This window comes from Oncorhynchus tshawytscha, unplaced genomic scaffold (assembly GCF_018296145.1).
Source record: "Oncorhynchus tshawytscha isolate Ot180627B unplaced genomic scaffold, Otsh_v2.0 Un_contig_12071_pilon_pilon, whole genome shotgun sequence".
Taxonomy (NCBI): Eukaryota; Metazoa; Chordata; class Actinopteri; order Salmoniformes; family Salmonidae; genus Oncorhynchus; species Oncorhynchus tshawytscha.
The window spans coordinates 22,045-31,230 of record NW_024608713.1 but is presented as its reverse complement, the minus strand read 5'-3'; the positions used below and the strand labels follow the sequence as shown (position 1 = coordinate 31,230).

The following is a 9,186-nucleotide window of genomic DNA, read 5'->3' as shown; positions in this document are numbered from 1 at the left end:
CCAACTAATATCACCATGGAAACGTAGTTCATAAAAGTGAACACCTTATATGCTTAGTTAAATAAAAAGTCACTCCTACACTGTAAGTAAGCCGGAAAGACATCATTAACAAAAATACATTCACTTATTTTATAAGACTTGATCTTTATTTGGATCCCCGTGAGCTGACTCCATGACAACAGCTAAATGTGTATACAGGCATACAGTCAACACACACACATACATTTAAAGGTACACCGTGAGTGTAGAATGCATTTATTTATTTTGACTCAAATTTTGGTTTGAGAGGTGACTATGTTTCATATACACATATGGTATTATATGAATAGATGTTTCCTTGTTAAACCACACAGCCCTTAGTAGGCGAGTAATAAAAGCTTTAAGTCATGGGCGTGGGGAGGTATGCCCCTTTGTGTGTGCTCCAATGAGGTCATTCCTGGAATACTTCTGTCCATTGAGTTAAGGCAGTGTTTCCCAGCCCTCTCCTTGGGCCTCCCCAGACGTTTCACATTTTTGTTTTAACCTTAGATTGTCACACCTGGTTCAATTAGTCAAAGGCTTGACGATTAGTTGACGAATTCAATCATGCGTGCCAGTTTAAGGTTAAAACGAAAATGTGAAATGTCTGGGGGAGCCCAAGGAGATGGTTGGGAAATTCTGATTTAAGGGACCTCTTTTGGCTCAAGAGCACCCCCCAGAGGCAAAAAGGATGTATAGTACAATAGATGTTGAGTACAGATGTACAGTATAATACAAGTATATATTATATGTAGTAGATGTATTGTAGATATGTGTATGAAGACATTTAGATGTATCTATATAAAGACATACATATAGTACAGTATATAGTAGATGTGTGTATGAAGACATATAGTACAGTATATAGTAGTACAGTATATAGTAGATGTGTGTATGAAGACATATAGTACAGTATATAGTATATAGTAGTACAGTATATAGTAGATGTGTGTATGAAGACATATAGTACAGTATATAGTAGATGTGTGTATGAAGACATATAGTACAGTGTATAGTAGATGTGTGTATGAAGACATATAGTACAGTATATAGTATATAGTAGTACAGTATATAGTAGATGTGTGTATGAAGACATATAGTACAGTATATAGTAGATGTGTGTATGAAGACATATAGTACAGTATATAGTAGATGTGTGTATGAAGACATATAGTACAGTGTATAGTAGATGTGTGTATGAAGACATATAGTACAGTATATAGTATATAGTAGATGTGTGTATGAAGACATATAGTACAGTATATAGTATATAGTAGTACAGTATATAGTAGATGTGTGTATGAAGACATATAGTACAGTATATAGTAGTACAGTATATAGTAGATGTGTGCATGAAGACATATAGTACAGTATATAGTAGATGTGTGTATGAAGACATATAGTACAGCTCCGTTTTTGTGTTCTTTTCGTTTTGTTTTCTCTCAAATTCATCAAACGCTTATTTTCTACATCGTCATGCCAACCTATTGTTGATGTAGCCATTTTAATAAAGGGGAAAAGACGCAACGTCATAGTCATGGTATACGGTCTCACATACACACGGCTGAATGCTGTTTTAGCCAATCAGCATCCAGTATCCAAACTACCCAGTGTATAGTACGGTATATAGTGAATGTGTACAAACATATACTACCCAAGAAGAACACAGGACCCAGGTCTGAGTTGAGCATGAGTTTATTGGTCAGTGATGATCTCCCTCCTCCTCCTCTCTCACCACTACTGTCTATTGCTGTTATTGGTGCTGGTGAACCAAAGTCCCTGATATATAGCTGTGATATATATACTACAACCTGCAAGACTGTTATTACACTATAACGGTCCTCTATAACGTGTTACAGTGATGACTCAACTCGTCTCACGTTGCTGTTGACGTTACGGCACTGATATACGAGTCGCCTCTCGTAGGAATAATACCCTGTTGTGTTATCAACAGGAGGATCTGAGGACGTCCGTGACGGAGTTGAGATGTGTTAGTAGAAACTGTGGGATGGTTCTGACTGACTGTGTATGTGTTGGCCGTGCTGTGACAAGGCCCCAGTAGACCCAGCCCTAGGCCGAAGCCTGGGGCTCTGTTAGGGGTACGGTCCGCTCTGGGCCCGGTTAGTGCTGGATACGGCGGATAGACTGGATCTGGGGGGTCTGGCAGTGGGAGCCCCAGTTCTTCCAGTGTTGGTAATCTCCACTGTGTCTCTCACACTCCATGATGTACTGCTGGCCCCTGTAGCCGGGGAACTGGTAGCACACAAAGCTGAGCACAGAGCAGAGGGGGTGGAGAGAGATGGAGCGGGGAAGGGAGGGAGCGGAGGGAGAGAGGAGAAAGGGAGCGGAGGGGGAAGGGAGGGAGGGATGGAGGGAGAGAGGGAGCGGAGGGGGGGTGGAGAGAGACGGAGCGGGGAAGGGAGGAAGCGGAGGGAGAGAGGAGAGAGGGAGCGGAGGGGGGAAGGGAGGGATGGAGGGAGAGAGGAGAGAGGGAGCGGAGGGGGGGGAGAGAGAGACGGAGTGGGGAAGGGAGGGAGCGGAGGGAGAGAGGAGAGAGGGAGCGGAGGGGGAAGGGAGGGATGGAGGGAGAGAGAGGAGAGAGGGAGCGGAGTGGGAGGGAGGGAGAGAGGAGAGAGGGAGCGGAGGGGGAAGGGAGGGATGGAGGGAGAGAGGAGAGAGGGAGCGGAGGGGGAAGGGAGGGATGGAGGGAGAGAGGGAGCGGAGGGGGAGGGATGGAGGGAGGGAGAGAGAGGGTGATAGGTGGGGTGCAGAGGGAGGGAGAGACATGTTTGGCTTAGAGTGGAGTTTCGCTTGACATTGAATAGAATTGTCACACAATGTTTTGCTTTAATTGTTTCACTATAGCAAGATTGGAGTGTGTTTGTGTCAGTGGAGGCTGCTGAGGGGAGGACGTCTCATAATAACGGCTGTATCAGAGCAAATGGAATGGCATCAAACACATAGAAACCACGTGGTTGATACCATTACACTTACTTCGATCCAGCAGTCACCACAAGCCCCCCCCAAATAAGATACCACCAACCTCCTGAGGTTTGTGCCATTGTGTTTTTGTACAGTATCTAATTAGTGAGTGTGTGCTTGTGTTTAATGTTGACTTACGCGCCACACTGAATGTGCATGGATCCGACCTCGGGCATGCACCAGCCCATGGCCCTCAGAGAGGGGTAATCATCACACAGCTCAGCGCTGCGACCCATGAAGTTCTCTTTCTCAAAGATCTGCATACGACTGCTCTGGTGGGACTGGGAGGGGAAGGAGGAGAGAGGATAGAGGGGGAGGGTGGAGCGAGGATACAGGGAGAGCGAGGATAGAGGGGGAGAGAGGATTAGAGGGAGAGAGAGGATAGAGGGGGAGAGAGGATAGAGGGAGAGAGGGGATAGAGGAAGAGAGGATAGAGGAAGAGAGGATAGAGGAAGAGAGAGGATAGAGAGAGGATAGAGGGAGAGAGAGGATAGAGGGAGGATAGAGGGAGAGAGAGGATAGAGGGAGAGAGGATAGAGGGAGAGAGAGGATAGAGAGAGAGAGGATAGAGGGAGAGAGAGGATAGAGGAAGAGAGGATAGAGGAAGAGAGAGGATAGAGAGGATAGAGGGAGAGAGAGGATAGAGGGAGGATAGAGGGAGAGAGAGGATAGAGGGAGAGAGAGGATAGAGGAAGAGAGGATAGAGGAAGAGAGGGATAGAGGAGAGAGAGGATAGAGGGAGAGAGAGGATAGAGGGAGAGAGAGGGATAGAGGAAGAGAGAGGATAGAGGGAGAGAGAGGATAGAGGAAGAGAGGATAGAGGGAGAGAGAGGATAGAGGAAGAGAGGATAGAGGGAGAGAGAGGATAGAGGAAGAGAGGATAGAGGAAGAGAGGATAGAGGAAGAGAGGATAGAGGAAGAGAGGATAGAGGAAGAGAGAGGATAGAGGAAGAGAGGATAGAGGAAGAGAGGATAGAGGAAGAGAGGATAGAGGAAGAGAGGGTAGAGGGAGAGAGAGGATAGAGGAAGAGAGGATAGAGGGAGAGAGAGGATAGAGGGAGAGAGAGGATAGAGGAAGAGAGGATAGAGGGAGAGAGAGGATAGAGGAAGAGAGGATAGAGGGAGAGAGAGGATAGAGGGAGAGAGAGGATAGAGGGAGAGAGAGGATAGAGGAAGAGAGGATAGAGGAAGAGAGGATAGAGGAAGAGAGGATAGAGGAAGAGAGGATAGAGGAAGAGAGGATAGAGGAAGAGAGGATAGAGGGAGAGAGGATAGAGGGGGAGAGAGAGGATAGAGAGAGAGAGGATAGAGGAAGAGAGGGATAGAGGGAGAGAGAGGATAGAGGGAGAGAGAGGATAGAGGAAGAGAGGATAGAGGGAGAGAGAGGATAGAGGAAGAGAGGATAGAGGGAGAGAGAGGGATAGAGGGAGGAGAGGAGAGGATAGAGGGAGAGAGAGAGGATAGAGGGAGAGAGGATAGAGGAAGAGAGGATAGAGGAAGAGAGGATAGAGGAAGAGAGAGGATAGAGGAAGAGAGAGGATAGAGGAAGAGAGGATAGAGGGAGAGAGAGGATAGAGGAAGAGAGGATAGAGGAAGAGAGAGGATAGAGGAAGAGAGGATAGAGAGAGGATAGAGGAAGAGAGAGGATAGAGGAGGAGGGTGGAGCGAGGGAGAGACAGGATAGTGGGAGTGGAAGAGAGAAGGGGAGAGAGAGTGGGAGGGATAAACACGATAGGACACAATCTCAGTTAGTTTCCTTTTTGCTTTCTCATACAGACTGACACATACAGTACTCTATCCCTCTCTCTGTCTTCTATAAACACTAACATAGAATACTGACCACTGTCTTCTATAAACACAAACATAGAATACTGTCTTCTATAAACACTAACATAGAATACTGTCTTCTATAAACACTAACATAGAATACTGTCTTCTATAAACACTAACATAGAATACTGTCCCACTGTCTTCTATAAACACTAACATAGAATACTGTCTTCTATAAACACTAACATAGAATACTGTCTTCTATAAACACTAACATAGAATACTGTCTTCTATAAACACTAACATAGAATACTGTCCCACTGTCTTCTATAAACACTAACATAGAATACTGACCACTGTCTTCTATAAACACTAACATAGAATACTGACCACTGTCTTCTATAAACACTAACATAGAATACTGTCTTCTATAAACACTAACATAGAATACTGTCTTCTATAAACACTAACATAGAATACTGACCCACTGTCTTCTATAAACACTAACATAGAATACTGACCACTGTCTTCTATAAACACTAACATAGAATACTGTCTTCTATAAACACTAACATAGAATACTGACCACTGTCTTCTATAAACACTAACATAGAATACTGACCACTGTCTTCTATAAACACTAACATAGAATACTGTCTTCTATAAACACTAACATAGAATACTGTCTTCTATAAACACTAACATAGAATACTGACCACTGTCTTCTATAAACACTAACATAGAATACTGACCACTGTCTTCTATAAACACTAACATAGAATACTGACCACTGTCTTCTATAAACACTAACATAGAATACTGACCACTGTCTTCTATAAACACTAACATAGAATACTGACCACTGTCTTCTATAAACACTAACATAGAATACTGTCTTCTATAAACACTAACATAGAATACTGACCCACTGTCTTCTATAAACACTAACATAGAATACTGACCACTGTCTTCTATAAACACTAACATAGAATACTGTCTTCTATAAACACTAACATAGAATACTGACCACTGTCTTCTATAAACACTAACATAGAATACTGTCTTCTCTAAACACTAACATAGAATACTGACCACTGTCTTCTATAAACACTAACATAGAATACTGACCACTGTCTTCTATAAACACTAACATAGAATACTGACCACTGTCTTCTATAAACACTAACATAGAATACTGACACTCTTTCCCACGCTCTCTATGTATCCATCTCTCGCTGTATTTCTCTCTCCCACACACACACACACACACACACACACACACACACACACACACACACACACACACACACACACACAGTCCTCACAGCGCAGTAGATGGGGCGCAGGGACATGAGGCGCTCCACGTGGTAGGACAGGGAGCCGCTGTAGGCGTCCCAGTGGGGTACTCTCCTCTCTCAGGATGAACTGCTGGCCCTGGAAGTCATGATGCTCAAAGCCCACCCAGCTACAGGGGTAGGGAGAGTTACTGACTAGTTACATTCAGAGATAGAAGAGGACAGAGAGGGAGGAGAGAGAGTTATTGACATGTTACATTCAGAGATAGAAGAGAATAGAGAGGGAGGAGAGAGAGTTACTGACTAGTTACATTCAGAGATAGAAGAGGACAGAGAGGAGGAGAGAGAGTTACTGACTAGTTACATTCAGAGATAGAAGAGGACAGAGAGGGAGGAGAGAGAGTTACTGATATGTTACATTCAGAGATAGAAGAGGACAGAGAGGAGGAGAGAGAGTTACTGACTAGTTACATTCAGAGATAGAAGAGAATAGAGAGGGAGGAGAGAGAGTTACTGACTAGTTACATTCAGAGATAGAAGAGAATAGAGAGGGAGGAGAGAGAGTTACTGATATGTTACATTCAGAGATAGAAGAGGACAGAGAGGAGGAGAGAGAGTTACTGACTAGTTACATTCAGAGATAGAAGAGGACAGAGAGGAGGAGAGAGAGTTACTGACATATTGCATTTCATTCAATGAGAGAAGGGGACAGATTAAAATACAATGAGAAAGAGCAGGACAGAGGGACAACACCCCACCCTGGTGGTCAATGGTTGACCATGCATGACAACAGGCTACAGCACAGAGAATCATACCCCCACCCACACAGACAAAAACCAAACACAGATACCCCCACTCACGCTCCACCAACACACACACACACACACACGGATACCTCCACTCACACACACAGCCTCCACAGACAACCAGGGTTGTAAGAGACTCACGCTCCACCAACACACACACACACACCGATACCTCCACTCACACACACAGCCTCCACAGACAATCAGGGTTGTAAGAGACTCACGCTCCACTCTCCACTCTGATAGAACGGATGTTGTCCAGACCACAGTTCTGGATGTTACAGCACTCAGAGGTGAACTCCTGGCACTTGCCCTGGAAGTGCTCCTGCTCAAACACAGTCACCTACAGCGACAGATAGATAGATATTAGTGTGTTTGTGTAAATCATATAATCGATTATTTAAATATGTGTATGTGTGAGATCACCTTGAAAAAGGGGCCATACCCATGCCAGGGAAAAACATGGGGAGGTCATGTGGGTTTTAGTAGCTCTATTCATGTCTATAGAGAGAGGGGAGGGAGAGAGGGAGAGAGAGAGGGGGGAGAGAGAAGGGGGAGAGAGAGGGGAGAGGGGAGAGAGGTGGCATGAGAGGGAAGTTTCATCATTTAAACTAGGATAGATTACAATTCAATGTATTAAAATCCTTTAATATTGTTTAAGCATTCCCAGTAATCTATGAAATATGTTAATGATGATGTCTGGAAATGTCCTCATGTTCGAGATGTCACTCGGATATTATTTCCATTCTGATGGAACCAATTTATGGAACCACAAACAACTAACATTACTGCCATCATCCACAAACTCTAATCAAAGGTCATGGTAGCCTAGTATAGCATATCCCCAAAGATGTTGTGACAATCCTTACAAAAAGTTTTTTTTTTAAATGTAAAAGTTAAAAACTGGTTAAAACCATTTTATAAAACATACTGTAACATAAGCCAACACAAAATCCAATAATTTAACGTTATCAATTTCTAATAACAGCCTATATTTATTCCATCACCAACAACGAACCCTATTTGGACTAGGCCTACAATTACATTTAATATTTTTATAAATATAGGCTAAGAAATACTTCTCAAAATGTGTATCAATTATGAGTGTTACGCGGGTGGATAGCCTAGGCCTAAATCTGTTCTGTTGAAACACCATGGGCTATTCGGTTCAACCAGGACCGGGGGCTTACCTGGTTCGTCTCCTCTCCTCTCTCACGCGCCAATCCTTTTACATAGAGTTTTGTGAGAATCTGGCTCTTCTGTTTTATACCGCAGTCCACGGTGGCCCGCGTGTCTCCACTGGCGACAACGTGCGTGCGTGTGCGCGTTTCATCATGTCTGTGTAAGTGAGTTGGGGGTAAAGTTAGCACGCCCGTGCGCGTGTTTCTATTTCGGCACCCCTCTATGTATCCGTGCGTAAATGTGTCCTATGGTGCGCGCGGCCGTGTGAGCAATACACGAGTCCGTCCCCCCCCCCTCTCCCTCTCTCCCTTTATTTGTTTCCTATGCGGTCGGGTGTGCGCCTTGTTGACTCAGCAGATAATATAGTACCGGTTGAATGCATGGTGGGACAGTGATGTTCGCGGTCCGTTCAGAGTGAATGGGGGGGCCCAGTGTTGGGCCGAATGCCGTTATATTCGTATAGGTCAGCAGTGCCATCGTATAGCATTAACAATGGCCGGGCTGTAGGTAGAGCGTTAACAATGACCTGGCTGTAGGTAGAGAATGACAAGAATTTACCTCTGTGTGCTTTTAGAGGAAAACATTTAGGAAAATGATGGAAACTAGAAATTAGTGTCAAAGAGTGTGACTTCAGTTAAATGTAGAGATAATGTTACGAAATAGCTGCCTTGCCTATCACAATGACTTCAATCAAATTAGATGTTAGTATTGATATAGCCTAATATACTAACCCTAGTTATATAGCCTATTCTATAGAAGCAAAAGGTCAAATCAAATCAAATCAAATTTTATTTGTCACATACACATGGTTAGCAGATGTTAATGCGAGTGTAGCGAAATGCTTGTGCTTCTAGTTCCGACAATGCAGTAATAACGAGCAAGTAATCTAACTAACAATTCCAAAAAAAAACTACTGTCTTATACACAGTGTAAGGGGATAAAGAATATGTACATAAGGATATATGAATGAGTGATGGTACAGAGCAGCATAGGCAAGATACAGTAGATGATATCGAGTACAGTATATACATATGAGATAAGTATGTAAACCAAGTGGCATAGTTAAAGTGGCTAGTGATACATGTATTACATAAGGATGCAGTCGATGATATAGAGTACAGTATCAACGTATG

The 9,186-nt window shown here is 43.7% G+C and overlaps 1 pseudogene; it reads right to left on the bottom strand.

Annotated features, from left to right (window-relative positions):
• Positions 1-1,697: 1,697 nt before the first annotated feature.
• On the bottom strand, positions 1,698-7,320 carry LOC121843754 (annotated as a pseudogene).
• Between the last annotated feature and the right edge of the window lie 1,866 nt (positions 7,321-9,186).